Source organism: Protopterus annectens, chromosome 1.part1 (genome assembly GCF_019279795.1).
Source record: "Protopterus annectens isolate FY-2018-M chromosome 1.part1, PAN1.0, whole genome shotgun sequence".
Lineage (NCBI taxonomy): Eukaryota > Metazoa > Chordata > Ceratodontiformes > Protopteridae > Protopterus > Protopterus annectens.
This window is the reverse complement of record NC_056726.1, coordinates 348623354-348647153: the sequence shown is the minus strand read 5'-3', so window position 1 is coordinate 348647153 and position 23800 is coordinate 348623354.

Here is a 23800-nt window from a genome sequence, read left to right as displayed (position 1 = left end):
AAAGTTCCATTTTCCAAAAAAGGCTTAAATTTGTAGCTGTTGGTGACTTCTAGTAGTAGTTTGCTTGATGATCTAAGATGCCTTTTGGCTGAGTGATGTTGTACTAGATTTTTTTGAGGGCAGGACACTTATTGGGGAGGTAATAGATAGAATGACAGAGGCAGAGCTGATTGTAGGTTAGGAGGTTGGGCAGTTCAAGCCAGTGGAGCTGTCTCAAAGCAGTACAGTGATGAGTTTTATATGAGCAATTTGCAGCAAAGCGGGTAATTCTGTTATAGCAGGCTTCCATTTTGCTTAGTTCAGTTTTGTTGAGATTAGTCAGAATGGGAGATGCATAGAGTAGGGTGGATAGAAGTTGGGCGCGAGCAATGGCTGATCTTGTGTTGTTGGTAAGAAATGGTTTGATTCGGTAGAGCGACCCCAGTTTGGCATGTACTTTTTTAATAGTTAAGTTGAGATGACTATCAAATTTTAGGTGGGAGTCTATGGTTATTCCCAATAGCTTAGCCTGTGCCACTGGAGCAATTGGAGTAGCATTAGTGGAGTTGTTAGTGTTTTTGTTAGAACTGGTTATAATCATAAGCTGAGTTTTCTTTGGAATGAGGATAAGTTGAGCTTTGGTAAGGTATTTTCAACATCAGAGAATGCTAGTCGAGTTGTTTGCAGGAGGGTGGGAATGTTTTGTGCAGCACAAATTAAGGTAGTGTCATCTGCATACTGAATTATAGATGCATGCTGTGTGGAGGTATGGAGGTCATTTGTGAAGACTGTGAATAGTAGTGGTCCTAAGATAGAACCCTGTGGGCTCCTACAGTTATGGGCAGCTGAGGAGAGAGAATTTTCCCATTTCACAGCTTGGTACCTGTCAGTTAAGTAGCTTTGGAACCAGGTAAGAGTGGAATTTGATAGATGATATTGGTTTAGTTTGTTTAGCAGGATTTGGTGTGAGACTGTGTCAAATGCTTTGGATATATCAAAAAAAAAAAAAAGAGTTGACACTTGTAGGCCTTCATTTTTGAGATGGTTTACTGTGTCTGTGAAGCAGAGGAGGGCTGTAATGGTACTATGGGCAGGTCTGAAACCATGCTGAGTAGATGACATGATGTTGCTGTCTATGAGATAGTTTAGCATCTGGGTATGGATGCATTTTTCTAGGATTTTGGCCAGGGGGGAGAGTAAAGCAATGGGTCTGTAGTTATTAAGTTCAGTGGAGGTCCCGCCTTTATGTATGGGTGTAACATAGGATATTTTCCAGAGTTTGGGCACATAGTTTTCAACGATTGATCTGTTTAGGAGAGTGGAGACTGGGATAGCAATAGCATCTGCTGTGAGTTTCAAGAAACAGCTGGGAGTAGGTCGGCTGCTGTTGATGAGGTTTTTAGTTTGGAGAGCATGGTTTTGATTGAAGTGGTGGAAACTGTTTTGAGGGTAAAGCTTGTATTAGTGTTATTTGTGTTGGGGGGATAGTGAGGAAGGAACTGTCCTGTGATACTAAGGATAGAATTGAGTTCACAAAGTGGGAGTTGAATTGTGTTTCGATGGGAACTTTAGTGTCAGAGGTGGTTGGTTTGGGGGTAGCCTTTTGGGTGGATTTTAGTAGCTGGTGTACATTTTTCCAAAATTTTTGCGTGTTGTGTTGGTATTTAGTTTGTAATGTTGCGTAGTAGGATTTTTTGTCCAGCCTAATGCATTTTTTTGCACGGTTGCGCAGTTCTTGGTACTTAGTTAGGCTTTGTGTTTCTTTGTTTTTTTGATAGTAAAGCCAGGCAGCGTCTCTGGACTTGAGGATTTGTTCATAGGTTCATACTAGGCTATCTGCCCTGGGGCATTTATAAGCCTAGCCCGATGGTGTTTGGCTTACGCCACCCCTTGATTTGAGTATACTGTGCCCTTTTTAAAGTTTAGTTTACTGTGCCTCTGTCTAATAGTGACATGGAAGTAATCCCCAGGACAAACCTACGATCCCCCATCCACTCATCAAGATTCTTCTTGAACAGCGTCAGTGAGTGCTCTGCCTAACATGAACTGGAATTCTATTCCAGAGCGAAGGGAGCCTCTGGGTTATGAATCTGTCCCTCCAGCATGTTCTATTTATTTCTGTGCTGAGGTTCAAGTCCTTCGAGTGCGTGGCTCTAAGGGATTTAGATTTACTGAGGTGGAGCATGTCCATTAATTCTGGGTTGGACATAGCTTTATATGTCAGGCATAGATCGCCTCGAAGTAGGCGGTATGCAACTGAGTAGAGCTGGAGTTTTTTTAACTGAGCAGCATATGGCATCTGTTTGAGTCCCTTGATCCTCCTGGTGAGGTACTTTTGGGGTCTTTCTAATTGCTGCAGGTGTCGGGTAAGGTACATCCCGAAGGGGGCATTGTATTCTATGATGGGCCTGATGAGGGATGAATAAAGGGGCATGATTACCTCTCTTGAGCTAGATGTGAATCCTTTCATGATGAGGTGGGCTATGTAGAAGGTCTTTCTAACCACTTGGCAATGTGGTTTGTCAAAGGAGAGATTGCTGTCAACTTGGGTCCCAGATCCCTAATTACTTTCTCTGTACTTAATGGGTTACCACCTATGTGGTAATTTGTGGGCACATTGTTTTTGCCAAAGGGTATGACTATACACTTTTGGCATTTAGCTTTAGACCATGGCTCTGGCACCAGTTATCCGTCTCTGCAAGACCTTTTGAAGGATGTTTGTGTCAGCTGGAGAGTCGATTATGGCCCAGTTTGCAGTCATCTGCGAACTTGGTGAGCCATAGTCCTCCCGTTGGCCTGTACCTCAGAAAAGTAAATACCAAACATGAGAGGTCCCAGGACAGAACCTTGTGGGACGCCACTTATGACCGGTTTCGAGTCTGACATGGCTCCAGCAACTCTGACTCTGTGGGTTCTGTCTTTGAGCCAGTTTGCGACCCATCTTGTGACATAGGGGTTTATATTTAGGCTGGATAGCTTATCTATGATGCCCGAGTGGGGTATTGTGTCAAATGCCTTTGCGAGGTCCAGATAGGCTGTGTGGACTACCTTCCCTTCATCTATGGCCTTGGTGAGTGTTTCGAAGAAGTCGACCAGGTTCAAAGGCAGGATCTGCCCTTGTGAAGCCAAATTGGGTAGGATCTAGTGTCTGTAGGTCCCCAATGTCTTTGTTTATGAGTTCCATGATGATCCTCTCCATAGCCTTGCAGACTAGGCTAGTCAGGCTTATGGGGCGATAGTTTCCAGGGTCCGTAGAGGTGCCGCCTTTGTGGAGTGGGACCACTGTTGCTGTACGCCATTCTTTGGGCACATATCCTGTAGTGCGGCTGAGACTGTACAGCAGTTTTACTTGAGCGATTAGTTCTTCTTGGACTTCATCTAGGGCAAACCCGGGGCCATCTGGTCCCATGGAAGCAGTGTTTTTGCTTTGGAGAGGCGGCCTTCACCTGAGCATCAGAGATGTTTGGGAGGCTGCACTCTGCGGGATAGATACTTGCTCTTTGGGGGAGGGGTGGAGAAGTTTGCACTGAACCTGTCTGCCAGGATATTGGCGATGTCTGTGGGTTCAGTGTATTTTTTGTCGTTTAGAATCAACTCTGAACAAGTCTGGGAGTTGCATCCCAGGTTTCTAACATAACTGAAAAAAGCCTTAGGATTGTCTTTAGTGTCATGTGCAATTTTTCTCTGGAAGCTGGCCTTGGAGAATTTTATGAGGGATCGTAATTTTTTGCTAGTACTGATCAGAGATGCCTTCCCTTTTAGGGATTTTGCTCTATCATGTAGTAGCTTCCTCCTTCTGTTGTACAGTTTATTTATGTCTGGGGTCCACCAGACTGGACGCCTGCCTTTGGATGATTGGGTCTTGATTTTGTTTGGGATAGCATAATCCATGCATTCCTGGAGATGTCCGTAGAATGCGTTTATATAGGATTCTGCAGTTTGGGTCGTAGTTTCCACTGGCCCTGGGGCCTTGAAGGATTCCACTTGGTTTTGAGAAGTGTGAAGTTAAGCTTTGAGAAGTTTTTCACTGTGGTTTTCTGGGCTGGGGGTGGGTCGGGATGTGGATATCCAGTGAAATTAATTTATGGTCTGATCTTACCAATGAGGGATATACTTCTGGTATGGAGCATAGAGTCCCCATGTTGGTAATGATCAGGTCTAGTACGTTTTCCCCTCTTGTGGGAGTGGTGACTAGTTGTTCCATAGCATTTGAGTTTATAAATTCCAGGAAACTTTGGGCTAAGGTGCTGGGGCTTGAGTAATGCTCCCAGTCTATGTTTGGGTAGTTGAAGTCGCCCAATATAATGGTGTTCGGAGAGATCTTCATGTTCTCCAATGTTTTCAGGAAAGTCGAGTGGGATTCCTGACTTTGAGAGGGTGGTCTGTAGGATGCTATAAACTGAAAAGCAGTCTTGCCCACTGTCAGTTGCACATGGATGGTCGTGCAATGCCACTAACCTGGAGGTGTGGATATCCTTGATAAATATGGAAACTCCCCCTCCTTTTGTGGTTCGGTCCGGGTTTTGGGGCCGAAAAGCATGATATGATAAGCTGATTTAAGTATATTTCCTTCATTTTATTGTGGTTGTTATAACTTGGACTGATTTCTCAGATCTAGCTCTGTTGAAACTGTCTTCCCCCCCCCCCCTGTTCTTGGATGTAGTTTAAATTTGGTGGCTTTTGCAGTGCCCGCCCCACTGTAGATTTGATCTAGGACACTCCCCCAGTCCCATCTCTTTACCGCATTCTCTCTAATAAACCCTTTCTGCACTTGCTTTTAGTCCTTTTTAATTTAATTACATTTTTTTCATACTGTGTGTGGACTAATATTGCTACATACTCAAGTGTGCCAGCTTGCACTGCATGTGAATTGTTTTTATAGCATTTACTGTCTGTTTTTTTCCTTGTCGCTGTAAAAAAAAAAAAAAAAAAAAAAATTCTCTTGTTTTCCTGCCTTACTGAACTAGAGTAGTCCAGTTTCAGAGTTGCTGATCCTGGGCTTTGTTTTAGTTCCTGTTACTGATCCATTGCCTTATTAGGAAGGAGGGAAGTTTCTTTGCTTACCAGTGGGAGTGGAAGCACTGAAGCCCTTTTGTCCGATTTGGTGAAGTTTCAGCCAGAAACTAGTAGTCTATTGGTCGTTTGGGCCAATTCCTAGCTTTTCAGCCCCTACTATAAAACAGCTAAGCGCGTTTTCCAGCTTGTACCAACTCAGCACAGATCCTCGTGGTGGCCTGCAGAGTGATCAAGCAGCAGAGAGCTATAAGAGTGACTTTCTACCAGATATAAGTATTTTTGTGGCTTTCCCACTGTTATTAAGCTAAGCGACTGCATTTAGCCTGTTTTACTGCTACTTTAAAGTGATTTCTGCATTTTACACTGTTTATTGCACTTTAAGTTACTAATTGTTGCAAACTGTTTCTGTAGGCTACACACTAAAGTGCGCTAGCCGATTTACAGAATTTATAGCATTTACTGTCTGTTTTTTCCTTGTCTCTGTAATAAAACAAAAAATCTCTTGTTTTCCGCTACTGAACTAGAGTAGTCCAGTTTCAGAGTTGCTGATCCCTGGGCTTTGTTTTTAGTTCCTGTTACTGATCCATTGCCTTATTAGGGAGGAGGGAAGTTTCTTTGCTTACCAGTGGGAGTGGGAAGCACTGATCAGCCTTTCTGTCCGATTTGGTGAAGTTTCAGCCAGAAACTAGTAGTCCATTGGGTTTTGGGCCAATTCCTAGCTCCTTTCAGCCCCCTGCTATAAAACACGCTAAACACGCGTTTTCCAGCTTGTACCAACTCAGCACAGATCCTCGTGGTGGCCTGCAGAGTGATCCAAGCAGCAGAGAGCTAAAGAGTGACTTTCTACCAGATATAAGTATTTTTTGTGGCTTCCCCACTGTTATTTAAGCTAGCGACTGCATTTTTCCTGTTTTACTGCTACTTTAAGTGATTTCTGCATTTTACACTGTTTATTGCACTTTAAGTTACTAATTGTTGCAAATTGTTTCTGTAGGCTACACACTAAAGTGCTAGCCGATTTACAGCATTTATAGCATTTACTGTCTGTTTTTTTCCTTGTCTCTGTAATAAAACAAAAAAAAATCGCTTGTTTTCCCGCCTTACTGAACTAGAGTAGTCCAGTTTCAGAGTTGCTGATCCCTGGGCTTTGTTTTTAGTTCCTGTTACTGATCCATTGCCTTATTAGGGAGGAGGGAAGTTTCTTTGCTTACCAGTGGGAGTGGGAAGCACTGAGCAACCTTTCTGTCCGATTTGGTGAAGTTTCAGCCAGAAACTAGTAGTCCATTGGTCGTTTTGGGCCAATTCCTAGCTCCTTTCAGCCCCCTGCTATAAAACATGCTAAACACGCGTTTTCCAGCTTGTACCAACTCAGCACAGATCCTCGTGGTGGCCTGCAGAGTGATCCAAGCAGCAGAGAGCTAAAAGAGTGACTTTCTACCAGATATAAGTATTTTTGTGGCTTTCCCACTGTTATTTAAGCTAGCGACTGCATTTCGCCTGTTTTACTGATACTTTAAGTGATTTCTGCATTTTACACTGTTTATTGCACTTTAAGTTACTAATTGTTGCAAATTGTTTCTGTAGGCTACACACTAAAGTGCGCTAGCCGATTTACAGCATTTATAGCATTTACTGTCTGTTTTTCCTTGTCTCTGTAATAAAACAAAAAATCTCTTGTTTTCCCGCCTTACTGAACTAGAGTAGTCCAGTTTCAGAGTTGCTGATCCCTGGGCTTTGTTATTAGTTCCTCTTACTGATCCATTGCCTTATTAGGAAGGAGGGAAGTTTCTTTGCTTACCAGTGGGAGTTGGAAGCACTGAGCCTTTTGTCTGATTTGGTGAAGTTTCAGCCAGAAACTAGTAGTCCATTGGTCGTTTTGGGCCAATTCTAGCTCCCTTCAGCCCCTGCTATAAAACGCTTAAAGCAGCGTAAAGCTGATTTAGCTGAGTTACCACTGTTGCACACAAGAGCAGCGGTTAAACAAGGTTAAACTATTTGGGCCATCTAAATTCCACTCTTCCAATTTTCCCTTAGAACTACGTTCCTCGAGCTGTACTGCTGATCTAACCAGCATATCCTATAACTGAAAAGTTCATCTCTACTTGATTCCCAAGTAGACTATTCTCTATCTGTAAAGCCTAGCACTTACTCCTACAGTACTTGCACCTTGATAAAGCACTCTTATTATAGATAGTACCCCACCAGCCTAAAACCCACTTCCCGGAGTCCTTTGAAAGTCTCTTTATCTACTACTTCTAGTATGTCGAGGGATCAGTTGCTAGTGTCCTCTCCAGCTCAACTGGTGAACCTGGGAATATTGAGGCAATGTTACAACTGCCTCATGTACACAGACAATCCTCTCCTTCTCCCACAAAACACAAATACATGCGAGAGATGCAACTATATGGCCAAACTGGAGGCTGAGCTCTCTCAACATAGGACTGGCAAGACCAGACAGAAGGAGAAGGTAACCACACACAATACATACCCAGTCACACATGGTACCATCACAACTTCAAATCATACACATACTCACACAAAGACATACTCGGAGGCTCTGATCAAAATTTACCAAAACAGCAGAGGCCACCAAAGCAGACACCCAAACAACTACCACCTCACGACCCAACACATGCAACACATAGACCACACAGTCAGAGTGTCAAACAGTCACAGCCCTTAAGGCCAAACAAAATGCCAGACACACTTGTCATTGGTGATTCCATAGTCAGACACACTGGCGTCCCGCTCACCAGACTGAGTAAAGAAGGTCACAGTAAGCTGCCTGTCGGGCTAGAATCCGCCACATAACGCAAGCACTCAGGTCTCTCAACAGCAGGTACAAATGCGACTCAGTCATTGTCCACGCTGATGTCAACCTCCTCCGGCCGACCTCCTTGGACTACATGAAAAGGGAGATCGAGGAGCTCTCTGATTATGTAGCCCAGGCAGGTATGACCCTGACCTTGAGCAGTATCCTACCTTCACCTAGAATGATGCCACAATACAGTGATAAGATGATCAGCTTTAATAATTGGCTTAAATTCTGGTGTCATTCAAAGGGGATCAATGTCTGTCTGCCTGGGATGACATGCTGGACAAGCCACGCTGCTCGCAGGGGCGGCTTGCACCTGTCACCCTGGGCTTCCGGATATTGGCAAAGGCTCTTACCACCCCATAGTGCCTTTTTAGGCAAGGCTCAAATTCTAAACCTACCACCCTAGAACACCAAAAGGAAAAAACTAAGGGTAATGCTGCTCAATGCCAGAAGTCTCAATCTCAAGATGCACGCACTCGAGGCCCTTCTCAATATGGAGAACATCGATGTCTGTGCTGTGACAGAAACCTGGTTCAAGGCTCCTGAGAGCACCCCAGCACTAACAGGTTTCACCTCATATCATGCGTTCCGCCCCAAAATCCGGACAACACCAAGAAAGGAGGGGTGTCCATATTCATAAAGGACACCCACACCTCAAGGTTGGTGGCAGCGCCGATGCATCGGAGACCATCCAGGTGCAATTAACCATAGAGCAAGACTGCTCTGCAATTTGTAGCATGTTACAGGCCACCCTCTCAAACTCCGGAACCTCACATGGCCTTCCTGAAAACATTGGAGGGATAAATGTATCTCAAACACCATCATACTAGGTGACTTCAACTACCCTAATATAGACTGGGAACACTACTCAAGCCGAACACTCTAACCCAAAGATTCCTGGAGTTCATAAACTCAAATGCCATGGAACAACTAGTCACCATCCCACAAGAGGAGAAAACATACTTGATCTCATCATCACGAACATGGGATCAAAATGTTCAACACCGAAGTATACCCTCACTGGTGAGATCAGATCATAAACTAATCTCGCTGGAGGTCCTCATCCCGCCCCACCTGAAACAAAAAGACCACAGTGAAAAACTTCTCAAAAGCCGATTTCACACTTCTAAAACTAGTGTGGTCTCCTTTAAGGCCCCTGAGCCAGTGGTAAACATTACTCAAACCGCTGAATCACTTACAAATGCCTTCTACCAGCACCTACAGGACTGCATGGATCAGGCAATCCCAAACAAAACTAAGACTCTCTGTACCAAAGGCAAGCGTCCAGTCTGGTGGACCCCAGCCATAAACAAGCTCTACAACAAAGGAGGAAGCTACTACAAGATAGAGCAAAATCCTTGAAAGGTAAGACACCTTTGATCATTATAAGTAAAAACTAAGAGCTCTCATAAAATCATCCAAGGCAAATTTTGAGAGAAAAATCGCCAAGGACTCTAAAGAGAATCATAAGGCCTTCTTTAGCTATGTTAGAAACCTAGGAGGAAACTCCCAGATATGCTCGAATTAGTTCAAAATGATGTGAAAATTACTGAACCTACACACATTGCCAACATACTGGCTGACAGGTTCAGTGCAAACTTCTCCCCTCCCCAAAAGGAGAGATATCTATTCCAGAGGATTGTAGCCCCCAAACATCTCCAACGCCCAGGTGAGAACTGCCTCACTAAGGCAAAAACACAGCATCCATGGGACGGATGGTGTCCCCGGCTGTGTGCTTCATGAACTCAACGAGGAATTAAACCCACAGTTAGGACAGCTGTTTAATCTTAGCCTCACCTCAGGATCGTACCCAAGGAGTGGCGCCGGCTGACTGTGGTCCCACTTCATAAGGCGGTGCCTCCACAGAGCCTGGAAATTACCGCCCATTAGCTTGACAAGCCTCATCTGCAAAGCCATGGAGAGGATCATAATGGAACTCATAAATAAAGACATAGGGAACTTGCAGACTTTGGATCCAACCCAGTTTGGCTTTGTCAAAGGCAGATCCTGCCTCTTAAACTTGGTTGACTTTTGAGACAGTCACCAAGGCCATTGATGAGGAAAGGCAGTCCATACAGCCTACCTCGACCTGGCAAAGGCCTCGACACAATACCCCACTCAGGTATCATCGAAAAACTCATCAGCTTGAATGTAAACCCATACATCACAAGATGGGTTGCAAACTGGCTAAGTGACAGAACCCACAGGGTCAGAGTTGCTGGAGCCATGTCAGACTCAAAGCCTGTCACAAGTGGTGTCCCACAGGGCTCAGTCCTGGGTCTACTCTTGTTCGGCATCTACTTTTCTGAAGTACAAGCAAACACAGGAGGGTTATGGCTGACAAAGTTTGCAGATGACTGCAAACTGGGCCATAGTCGAAAGCACATCTGACACAGATATCCTCCAGAAGGGCCTCACAGAAGCGGATAACTGGTGCCAGAGCCATGGCCTGAAGTTAAGCGCCAAAAATGCATAGTCATACCCTTGGGAAAAACAAGGTTACCCCTAGCTACCATATAGGTGGCAATCCACTGAGCACAGAAAAGTCATCAGAGATCTGGGGACCCAGGTTGACAGTAGCCTTCGTTTGACACTCATGTTGCTAAAGTAGTTAGGAAAACCTTCTATATCACCCACCTGATCATGAAGGGATTCACATCTAGATCAAGGGAGGTCATCGTCCCCTGTACTCATCACTCATTAGACCTATGATTGAGTACAATGCCCGTTCGAATGTATCTGACCAGACACCTGCTGCAGCTTGAAAGGCCCCAAAAGTTCCTCACCAAAAGGATAAAGGGTCTCAAAAATATGTCTTATGCTGCCCGACTGAAAGAACTCCAGCTCTATTCAGTCTCATACCGCTTGCTCAGAGGTGACCTGTGCCTGACATATAAGGCCATGTCAAACCCAGATTTGATGAATATGCTTCACCTCAAAAATCTAGATCCCTCAGAACCACAAGGGCGGAGACTTAAACCTTGACACGGTTATAAATAGAACGTGCTGGAGGGACAGATTCATCACCCAGAGACTCCCTATGCTGTGGAACAAAATCCCGGTACATGTGAGGCAGAGCACCTCTCTGGCCTTGTTCAAGAGGAATCTTGACCAATGGATGGGAGATTGCAGATATACCCCAGGGATTACTTCAGTGTCACTGCTTGACAGAGGCACAGCAAAATGATAGGCATAGTTTTTATTCAAACTAAAGGGGTGGCGAAAGCCACATAACTATGGGCTAGGCTTATAAATGCCCTTGGGCAGATAGCCTAGTATGAACCTATGAACCTATGAGGTATAACCTGGTAGTGCTGGGGTGCTCTCTGGAGCCTTGAACCAGGTTTCTGTCACTGCACAGATATCGATGTTCTCCACACTGAGGAGAGCTTCGAGTGCGTGCATCATGAGGTTAAGACTTCTGGCGTTTAGCAGCATTACCCTTAGTTTCTTGTTCCTTGTGCTGTCTATGGAGGTGGGTTTGACTTTTGAGCCTTGCCTAAAAAAGGCACTATGGGGGTGGCAAGAGCCTTTGCCAATATCCGAAAGCCCAGGGATGACAGGTGCAAGCCGTCCCTAGCGAAGCAACGTGGCTTGTCGAGCATGTCATCCCAGGCTGACAGACACTGGATCCCCTTTGAATGACACCAAAATTTTAGCCAATTGTTAAAATCGATCATTTTGTCTTTATACTGTGGCATCATTCTAGGTAAGGGTAAGATGCTGCTCAAGGTCAGGGTCATACCGGCCTGGGCTACATGATCAGAGAGCTCCTCTATGTCTCTTTTCATGTAGTCGAGGGAGGTACGTCTCAGGTCATTCACACCAGCATGTACAATTACTGAGCCAGGGGTTTGTAGAGGTTCTAACCTTGATTTTGCGTAATGGAGCGACAGTGTCTAGGTGTTGTAGAAATGTTTTGTTGAAATATGCTACAGCCTGGTCAAGTGGGAGGGTTTTTAGGGGGTCCAGTCACAGTTACAGAGTAAAGTGTTGAGGACCTCAGGAGAGAATTTTTTTGTGTTTCTAGTGGATATATAGTTAGTGGTTTTGCATATGCTTGTTCTACTACATATAAAGTATATTATGTTGTGGTCACTTAAGGTATCTGGGAGACTGCCTGTGTGAGGGTACAATGTGGGGTTGTTAGTTAGGACCCAGTCAAGGATGGATTCCCTTTTAGATTTTTTTATCACATCTAGTTGGAATTTGGACTAGCTGCTGGTAGCCATGGAGATTTATTAGATTACTTGGTGGTTCTGATATACAGGTGAAACAATCTAGGTTGAAGTCCCCCAGAATAAGGGTTTCTTGTGAGTATGTGAAAGAACACCAGGATAAGAAATCTTCAAGGCTAGCAGGTGTATTACCAGGTGGAATATAAATCACAATTGTGGTGATGACGTTTTTAGGGTGAACTTGAAGTTGTGAGATAAGTATGTCCCAATTATTGGGGGAGGGGTAGGAGTTTGGTAATTGACGGACAGTTAAGTTTGACTTGTACAGTAAGACAGTTCCACCCCCTTTACGAAGTGGTCTGTCTTGTCTAATGATACTGTAGCCGGTAGGGAGAACTTCTGAGTTAGCTATGTTTTTATTTAGCCAGGTTTCTGTTAAAGCAACTATGTCTGGGGAGTAGTGTGCTATTGTGGCATGGAGTTCGGGTATTTTATTTTTGATACTTCAAATATTAATATTTAGCATTAAGAGATGGTTGGTTTTGCTTGGCTAATTCCAGGAAATATATCCACTCCAGAAAGTCTTGTGTAAAATAAACCCTACCATACTTCCTACTTCTTTAAATGGCACCACTAGGCCAGGCTGACATTTTCATACCTTTCTTTCTTTGCCAAATGAGCAAAGCAATATGGGATTTTATACCATCAAGGTCTGGTCTGCTTGAGTCAATAGTAGCTCAGGTGCATGTAAAACAGGTCCCATGGCACTTAAAACAGGCTATATTACTTGTGCCCAGGCCAATGACCTTTTATTTTGTTTATTTATTTAACATTTGTTTACTGGGAAAGTCCGACTTGGAACAAAGCCAATTTTCAGCGGAGGCCCAGAGAGAAACACTCCAGATGCCTGTTAGTTTAGTGGAAATAATCTGGTTAATAAATAAGAAATAAAAAGCTATCAGCACATTAAATATACCATTTTTTCTAATAACTGCTTAAAGCTCCCAGCCTTGTCAGCGGTTCTTACAGACATCACTTCTAACCAATACCCAATAACAATATTTACCAGGAAAGGGAAATTAAAAATTGTATTTGTTGACTGGATAAACACACTAGTCCAAAGATCCTTTTAAGCCATGGCCCATGCTACAAGAACAAAAGAACATGTGTATATTGGCAATTCAATTACCAATTACAGTCTTGTATCAATCATTCCTAATGGTGATTCTCCCATAATAGCTCCTCTATAAACAGACTAAATCAAGCACCTAAACACACTTCCTAGAGTTTACTCACTACAGTACAAGAGTAAATCAAATCAGCAAAACAATGGTAAAAGTAACAAAAATGCATCTATCTAAACAACTGCACAAACACTGCAAAAAATGCATATTAATTTCTAAATAAAATAAATTGGAGAGAATCTCAGCTAAATTTCAAAGCCAAATTGGTATTCCTTTCTAACCCAACAGCTTTAGCAAAAAAAAAAAAAAATCTGTGTTGTGTATCAACATTTTCTCCCACCAAATATCTCCCTGGTGTGTTTTATCACATGATATTACTAACTCTCTGGTGCTTAAAGCATACGACTTTGTCTCAAGATTCACAATGCATCTCAAGATGTGATGAGATCCTGAATAAACTGCACCCAGTAGGGCACATATAAAAGAAGCATAATCTCTGGTGCAACGACCTTCAACAGGCAAACACTCAAACACACCTCAGAAGTACAGATTCCTGGTAATTATTATACCATTTTTCTTAGTTTATATTTTATATGGGGAAAACGAGAAAGGAACTGTAAACACCTTTATACTAAGGAAGACACTGCTATTTTTTAAATCTCCTTTGTTCATTTTTAATGATATTAGGTACAAAGCAAACAGTTTATTTCATATGTATTTTACATTACTTTTTCATTTTAATTTGAAATGGAGGTGCTCACAGGCTAGTACTGGTTCTGGTTTACAGCTCTCCTTTATGCTGTAGTCCAGTGCATGTAAATTTGTTCTAAATTGCTGTAGTGTGCTGCATACCTAAGCAATGCAGAAGAGCAAGACATGTGACACAGACAGGAAGGGGAGTGCTGCAAGTTTAAATATGTTTTCTTCCCCTATAGGATTGCCTTCCATACACACACTACAGTGATATAACAAGCATACTCTGACAAGACCAGCACAGCCTCAAGCGACCTGTGTACACTACTGTAGTTCTCTGGGATGGGTGTCAAGTTCAGGAACAGCATTAGTTGTTATCTTCTCACTGCAGTTACTCTGTCCAAGATACAACTGAAATCAGGGCCAACATAACCAGTGAAAGTGGTCAGTGTAAAAAAAAAAAAGTAAAGAAATGTAATGTGACATGCGTCTGGAGCATTTCTCCCTGGGCTTCCGCTGAATATGGGCTCTGTCCCAGTCAGACTTTCCCAGTAAACAAATGTTAAATACAGAAATAAAGATACAGTCGAAAGAAGCAGAAGTTCTGCTATGAACTGACAAACCACTGAAAGAAAGTATCTAGTACAATTTCATTTTCCCCTCTGCTGCTTATAATTAACATGTGTGCTTATTACACCCCAAGAAATTAAATACATTCTGTGCCAAGGATACCCACAATAAAACAGTAACATTTCAGAAACTCACTTTACTACTAATATGCAAAAGCAATGCAGACACAATCTGGAAAGACTTGCACATTTCTGACAGTGGCAGCACATTTTACTGAAGTGGGTATTAATATGCGCCAAAAAAAAAAAAAAAAACATCTGGAAGGGGAGGGAAGACACCACTACTGGTGTGTCATTATCTTAATGAGATGCTACTTACTGTCATCTGAGCCAGTATCAAGGCAGGGCATAAAAATGATGGGCTGGATGCTCTGATCACCACTGCATGGCTGTGCGGCACTGTAGCACACATTTTTGTGCCATGCAGTCAACACTGGGTGACAAAACGACCAAGGGGGTTATTTCGTTTTGTACTGATTTTTTTTTCAATACGTGCAAACTCCTGACTTCTAAGAGTCATAGAAATACAACTCAAATAGTAATTTTAATTTGTTTCTTTCATGTTACATCTACCGAAAACGTTTTCAGTGGATGCCCATTCTAGTTTTGGTTAAATGACTTTTACAGCAATACATACATAAATTGATTTGTCAAAGAGGGTCTAACGGGGAACTGTATTTGATATTCCATTTACAATTATCAATATGAAACTCGTTAATCGTCAGTATTCATCATTAGCACACAAAGCAATTAAAATTACACAAATGCAGACTGCACAATTACTTAGGTACCAGTTTCATATGACATTCCAAAATATGATAATCCCAGAATGTGGGATTTAACCAAGACAGAAAAATAATTTATTCGAAGAGCCCATATGAATATATAACGGTAAACCTAAAGGGATGATGTTATTACCATTGCCGCAGAGAAATACATAAAAACATAGGCACAACAAAGACTGTCCACAAATGTTACGGTACGTAATAACTTTAAGGAGACAAATGAAGCATAAAACAAATCAACGTATGAAATGAAGAAAACACACATCTGACCCTGAGGGCTACATGATCTGACTATACCTTACGCTACAAACGTATAATCCTCGGCATTTACTTCACTTTATCTACCAGCATATTCCATCAGGATGTCTTTCACGTGAAAGCTAGTCATGTTTCGTCAGTATTAAAAGTGAATATGTTGTACTGAAATGGCATTACAAAAGCGTACTCCGCTCACATAATAGATCTCCACAGCTTCACCACTCCACTGACTACCTCTGTCTGACAGAAGTGCCTCAATCGTCCCTCCTCGACGACACTCGAGCCCTAAGCCCATAGCCAATGGGAATACGCTTCTCACTTCCGTGTTTCTGGCGTACGATGCCGTCTATTTTGATTGGAGGTCGTAGCTGCAGTGGCAGTGCCCGTTGAACAATAAAATTTGTGTTCTGGATTGTCCAACCGCGATTAAAATTAAAAAGGGGCACTGGCCCGTTCCTGAAGTAGTTGTTTTTCTTCGGTCCGAAGATGAAGCGCCGTCAATCATTGAGTTAGTCCCATCCCATTTTCTGACATCAGTCCTGACGTCGTAGCACTATCACATTCCAGTCCTGTTTTTGTTCCGCCTGGCACAAGACACTCATTGCTCACGTTCCTGTCTTCATACAGTGCTCTTCTTGCTTTTAACTATCGGGTGAATCACCGATTCACAGGCATTACCGGAAGGCTTGATAAGACTGGATAAATCACCCGATATGTTAAAAGCAAGAAGTTTTTTCTTGCTTTTAACATATCGGGTGATTTCTGCAGTCTTATCAAGCCATCCGGTAATGCCTGTGAATCGGTGATTCACCTGATACGTTAAAAGCAAGAAAAAATGTTTATTTAAGCTCTAATGAGCTTTAATAAACTTTTTTTCTTGCTTTTAACATATCGGGTGAATCACCGATTCACAGGCATTACCGGAAGGCTTGATAAGACTGCATAAGTCACCCGATATGTTAAAAGCAAGAAAAACAGTTTATTTAAACTTTTTTTCTTGCTTTTAACATATCGGGTGATTTATCCAGTCTTATCAAGCCTTCCGGTAATGCCCGTGAATCGGTGATTCACCCGATATGTTAAAAGCAAGAAAAAAAGTTGGTATGACCACCAACTGCAAGATGTATTGATAGCCAATTATGTTTTTGGTTGCTGCACTTGATGCAAGGCCTACCTTTTTGACAGTAGCTGATAGACTCTTGTTAATAAGCATTGCTACCCCGACAGTTTGAGATCCCATCTACTGCATAGGTATAAAGTATAGATGGCATTAATGTATTGGGACGACAATGGTTGCTCTTTAACCAGGTTTATGTTATTTCCAGAATGTGTGGTTTTACATCACAAAGCCAAGCTTCAAAGGTCTGACCATTTGTTGTTTATGCTGCTAATATTGAGGCAGATCATTTTTAGGAATTGTTTTGTCATTGCTGTAAGGATTAGTAGTGTTACCCTGTGGATTGTTTGGTTGGCAAACTGCTGGCTTGGCACAGCTCTGGGATATTGTGCATTTAGTGCTGGACCTGGATTTGGTTGAATGCCTGTTTGTAGCAGTTTGACCAGATATTGCTCTGGTGAATTTGAAAAACTGGGCTAGGCTCTTCAGTGGTCTCTCTGACTGCATGCTTAAGTTTAGTGTTCTAGGTCTGTGATCTTTTTTTTTTTTAATGTGAAAAAAAAATCAGAAATGATCACTCTAGTATTTTTAAGAATGTATTTTCCTAGTGTTAGAATGGTGATGTCATCCTTGCAGAAAGGTCTAACATTGATCTATTGAAAATAAATTCCAAGACAACCTAGCCTACCAACCAGACATTCCACTACCACACAACCACCACAAAACTAAATAAAATACATCAGAGTTTAAAGTATTTCTGCATCCCATATAAACTCATGAACTCTACAAAATACTTCTTATTATATTATACCAGCTCAGAAAAGGGAAATTAATTTATTGACTTTTCTCCAAACGGATGCAGCATCAAATGCAGCATATTTAGAGACTGGAGTTCGGGGATAGCGCACCTACAGAATGGGGTGTTCAGGGAAGGTATATCCACCCCTTGGAAAAAAAAGAAGAAAAAAAAAAAGAAATTTGGAAAGACATCAATCACACCAATCATAAAACCAACATTCTGGATGTGCTGATGTTACCAAGGATTCACACCTTTACTAAAACAATAAGTGCTTTCATCTCACAATAATTATCCAAAGACTTCATAGTAAAGATTTAATAAAAGCGTGATTCCTATATAAAATTAATGAGTCTGGAATGTTGGCTTTCATTAGTATTAGGATTATTCACAAGTGTGGCTATTTTGGGAAGTTTTCATGTATGTAATGCTATAAATATTTTATATTTTTATTGCATTTTGCTTTTGAAGTTTTTGGTGCAGTATCATTCAGCAGGATCGCTGCCTCTATACACGTTAATGCTATAAATATGTATATTGTAATATATCACAGTAGTCTACCTTGCAGTTGTGTCAAGTATGTACTGCTACTACACTTTGAAGTAAATCACTTAAGACTGGGAACATCTGAATCAATCTCATCACTTACATGCCAGGTATTATCGACATAGAATCGCTTCTCCTTTTGTACCAAGGGATACTTTTTTGTTTCTTCCTCTATCCTTGCCAATATGAGTGCTGTGGAAATACCACGCTATCCTACGGTGTAAACATATCATACCTTCTCCTTCTCTCTGCACCTTGTGATGTCAAGAAAGGTCATTTGCAAGCAATCCATCTAGCTTATTATTATTTAAATGTGTTGGCTTGTATTTAGGATGTGGATAAGGTCTCCTGCTTTTGCTGATCACATTTCTAGATGACAGTCTGCCTTTCAGGACATGGATATTTTGTCCACACTACATTTTTATTTGTAATGATATTTGTTTAGAAGTATCTCACTACTGATAGTTACACTTTACAACTGCAAGATTTGGTGTTCACATATTCTGATCTAGGCACTGGATTTAACTTGCTATAGACTTTTTCTTCCACCATGTTGTGTGATATACTAGAATATGTAGACATGATTATCCTTAGCTTGCTGATGTAGACTGTCATTTCTAGTTTATTCTTATTTGCATCAGTGAGTATGTTATAAACAGGTATCATTTGTTCTGAATTTTCACTTTCACTATCACTATCTTACCTTGACTTTTCTTTCACACTGTTAATTTTTTTTTCAGATGTATCTCTTTTAGGATTCTGCCAGTAAGTTCTTTGTATTACTTTAAATTTGCTGCTTTGTTGTGTTGATGATCTACTTGTTTTTGCAAAAATGATTTGGCCTCTTGAATGACATGCATGTGAATATTTATTGCTGTACACTTTCAGGTTACAACACTATTCTGTTTTATATTTGCAATCTCTGGTTTGTCTTTTTTAAAATTCTCTCCTCAGGACACCCCCCCCCCCCGACTCCTATACCTGTGTTCTATTGTCACTTGTGCTTCTCTAGGGAGTCAGTCAGTCAATCATCTCTGAGCTTGAAAAGAGCTCTCTTAGTCCATTCAGTCACATTCAGGTGCCTGGTCCCCTAGTGGCGACAGTCATGCATTAGGGAAGTGCTCTGGTACCATGGATGTCCTCACACCATCCCTCCACACCCTTCCCATGGACAGTTTGCTCACTTGCAATAGCTGCCTGGTTAGGAAAGATGCATGTGCTTCCATCTATATCATCCTTGACTCAGCAGGATATTCTAACCCTGTCTGTTCTAAAGATGACTGCCTATCCCCTACTAGATGTCACCAGTGTGGCAAGTCAGGTCATCTCCCTCTCCCAAGATGGAGATCTGAACTGGAGATAGAAAATCAAGTTCATCCTCCTCTATCTGGCTTCAGAGCCTCATGCTGCTATCTGAACAAAGGTTTCATCACTCTGCATCAGCAGTCTCCATCCTTTTTTGCACCAAGAACCAGTTTCATGTAAGACGATTTTCCACTGACCAGCCATCGTGTGCACATAATAAACTACATAGTATTTATTTATTTAACATTTGTTTACTGGGGGGCCCGACTGGACTAGAAGTCCATTTTCAGCAGAGACCTGAAGAGAAAAGCTCAAAAGTACAATAAAAAGCCACCTGGCAATAATTACCAAAATAACAAAAGTGTACATCCTGCTTAACAGCATAACACTGATCTACTATGGCTGAGAGGTATGTTAACCTAATGGCAACCTTTCTGACTTTATAAGAGCAATATTTAAAATCTGTCCCTATTATTTGGCACTCTCCAGTATACCTATCAACTGTACAGATTTTCGCAGAATATCCAGATTTTTGCCTCATATTTTTGGTCTGTTTCTCATAAAGTTGTTGTTTTTCTGGCAAATCACTGTTAAATCATTGAGGTTTGAAGTCAGAAAATAATGACAGACAGTTGTGTTTCATACCGTTCAGAAAATTCATGCTAATGCAAAACCTGATTTCTATCTACTTTCTAAGTTTGTAAGAGCAGTACTTAAAAGTGTCCCTATTTTTGGGTCTTTGTCCCCCCAGTATTTTTGGTTTTGGCTTTGTCCAGATTTCTTGATCTAAGAGGTTGACAGGTATGTGTCCAGATGTATTGTGGGAGAGGTAGCAAACTTAATTGCTGCTGCTGTAGGGATCACTCTCACTCTTAACTCACACACACACACACACACACACACACACACATGCACGCACTCATACGCATAAGCACACACACGCACAGTCTCTTCTGCTTTCATGCATACATTCACTGCCACACACAGATAGAAACAAACAAACACACACACACCAACACAGTCTCTTTTGCATTCATGCACACATTCACTCACACAAGATCGTTCTCACTCTCTCTCGATCTTTTTCAAACACACACAGTCTCGTTTGCTTTCATGCATGCATTCACTCACACATGCAGACTGAAACACACACACACACACACACACACACACACACACACACACACACACTTTTTTCGGTTTCCTTGACTTTTATTTTACATTCACTAAAGAGCAAAAGCGCTGCAGATCAAGTGTAAATTAACAGCTAGATCGATTTCCCTGCTCACTATCTCTCACACATACACACAGTCTCTTCTTTCACACACACACACACACACTTCCACTTTTTCATTTCACTCAGTGCCTGGTGGCCTGGTACCAAATGATCCACTGCTGGTACCAGTCCACGGCCCGGTGGTTGGGGACTGCTGCTTTACATCACAACCCCAAACATCGTCTGTCTTTTTACCATGTCTGCTTTGGATCTGCTGCTATAGTTGTCTTTTCTTGCTTCTTGTCTTGTATACTACTGACTGCCCAATCATTCTCCAACGCTGTTGCTTACTCATCGTCAAACAGTTTCACGCATTATGTAATGATTATCTAACATTTCATTTTGTCATTATATGGCATTTCTGAGTTGAAACATTTCATAAAATATTTCAGTGACTGGAGGTAGCATGTTTAATTTTCTTGTGCTGATGCAAAAAATATATTCAGTTTCTGAGGACATTTAGTGTGTGTGTGTGTGTGTGTGTATATATATATATATATATATATATATATATATATATATATATATATATATAGGTCTACTTTGATTCACTGAAAACTTATTTAATTGAATTCCAAAACGCTCACACCAAATCGCTGAAAGTTCAAATCACTGAAAACTTATTTCATTGAATTTCAAAACGTTCACACCAAATCGCTGAAAGTTCAAATCACTGAAAACTCATTTCATTGAAAACTCATTTCACTGAATCACATTTCACTGAATGTAAGTACTGTTGCGCAAATAAAATGTATATGCCCTTTTCCCCAATATAGTGCGATCCTGGAGTTACAATATGTATATATAGTTGGGGGGGGCATAGCCCCACACCTACTTTTGGTTTTATATTGTTAGCTTTCAGTGAAATGACATTCATAAATATAAAAGATAAGTTGGTGGGGGGGGCTATGCCCCCCCTAACTATATATACTAACTCCAGGATCGGATTACAGTGGGGAAAGGACATATATGTTTTATTTGCCCCCAAACAAAAAAGACCACAGTGAAGAACTTCTCTAAAGCAAACTTCACACTACTCAAGACTGGTGTGGTATCCTTCAAGGCCCCTGAGACAGTGGAAACCACAGCCCAAGCTGCTGAAGCCCTTACAAATGCCTTCTATGAACACCTCCAGGACTGCATGGATCAGGCAATCCCAAATAAAACCAAGACTCTTTCCACAAAGGGCAAACGTCCAGTCTGGTGGACCCCAGCCATTAGCAAACTTTACAATAAGAGGAGAAAGCTATTACATGATAGAACAAAATCCATAAAAGGGAAGTCACCCCTGATCATTATTAGTAAAAAAATACGAGCACTCATAAAATCAACTAAGGCCAATTTTGAGAGAAAAATTGCCATGGATTCAAAGGACAATCATAAGGCCTTTTTCAGCAATGTTAGGAACCTGGGTGGAAACTCCCAGATATGCTCAGAATTAGTCCAAAATGATACAAAAATCACTGAACCCACAGGCGTTGCCAACATACTGGCAGACGGGTTCTGTGGAAACTTCACCCTCTCTCCCCTAAAGGAGAGATAACTATCCCAGCGGAGTGTAGCCTCCCAGACATCTCAAATGCGCAGGTGAAAGCTGCTCTCTCTAAAGCTAAAAACACAGCATCAATGGGACCGGATGGTGTCCCCGGCTGTGTGCTACACGAGCTAAATGAGGAATTAAACCCGCACATAAGGCAGCTGTTTAATCTCAGCCTTACCACAGGATACGTGCCCAAGGAGTGGCGTATGGCAACTGTGGTCCCACTCCACAAAGGCGGTGCCTCTACGGACCCTGGTAATTACCCACCATAAGCTTAACAAGTCTAGTCTGCAAAGCTATGGAGAAGATCATAATGGAGCTCATAAACAAAGATATAGGGGACTTGCAGACATTGGACCCGACCCAGTTTGGCTTCGTCAAGGGACGATCATGCCTTTTGAACTTGGTCGACTTCTTCGAAACAGTCACCAAGGCCATTGATGAGGGAAAGGCAGTCCATACAGCCTACCTTGACCTTGCAAAGGCTTTCGACACAATACCCCAGTCGGGTATTGTAGAAAAACTTACCAGCTTAAATGTAAACCCATATGTCACAAGATGGGTTTCAAACTGGCTTAAGGACAGAACCCACAGGGTTAGAGTTGCTGGCACTATGTCAGACTCCAAGCCGGTCGCAAGTGGTGTCCCACAGGGCTCGGTCCTTGGCCCCCTATTGTTCGGCATCTACTTCTCAGAAGTACAGGCCAACATGGGAGGACTTTGGCTGACAAAGTTTGCAGACGACTGCAAACTGGGCGCCATAGTGGAAAGTGCATCGGACACGGATATCCTTCAGAAGGGACTCACGGAAACAGATAGCTGGTGCCAGAGCCATGGCCTGAAGTTAAACGCCAAAAAATGTATAGTCATACCCTTCGGGAAAAACAAGGTAACCCCAAGCTACCATATATGTGGCAATCCACTAAGCACAGAAGAGGTTATCAGGGACCTGGGGACCCAGGTTGACAGTGGCCTTTCTTTTGACACTCACGTTGCTAAAGTGGTTAGAAAGACCTTCTACATTGCCCACCTGATCATGAAAGGATTCACATCCAGATCTAGTGAGGTCATTGTTCCTTGTACTCTTCACTTATCAGACCAATGATCAGTACAATGCCCCATTCGGGATGTATCTCGCCCGACATCTGCAGCAATTGGAGAGACCCCAAAAGTTTCTCACCAAAAGGATAAAGGGACTCCAAAATCTGTCATATGCTGCCAGATTGAAGAAACTCCAGCTCTATTCAGTCACATACCGTCTGCTCAGAGGTGACATGTGCCTGACATACAAGGCCATGTCCAACCCGGAATTAATGGACATGCTCCACCTCAAAATCCAAATCCACCAAAACCACTAGAGCAAGCGACTTAAACCATAGCACGGATATAAATAGGACGTGCTGGAAGGATAGATTTATCACTCTGAGACTCCTATGCTGTGGAATAGAGTCCCAGTCCATGTGAGGCAGATCACCTCGCAGGCTCTGTTCAAGAGAAATCTTGACCTGTGGATGGGAGATCGTATGTTTACCCGGGAATCATCTCTGTGTCACTGCTGGACAGAGGCACAACAAACTTATGGGTACAGTATTTTTTCATATAAGGGGTGGTGTAAGCCACAAAAATTGGGCTAGGCTTATAAATGCCTTGGGGCAGATAGCCTAGTATAAACCTATGAAT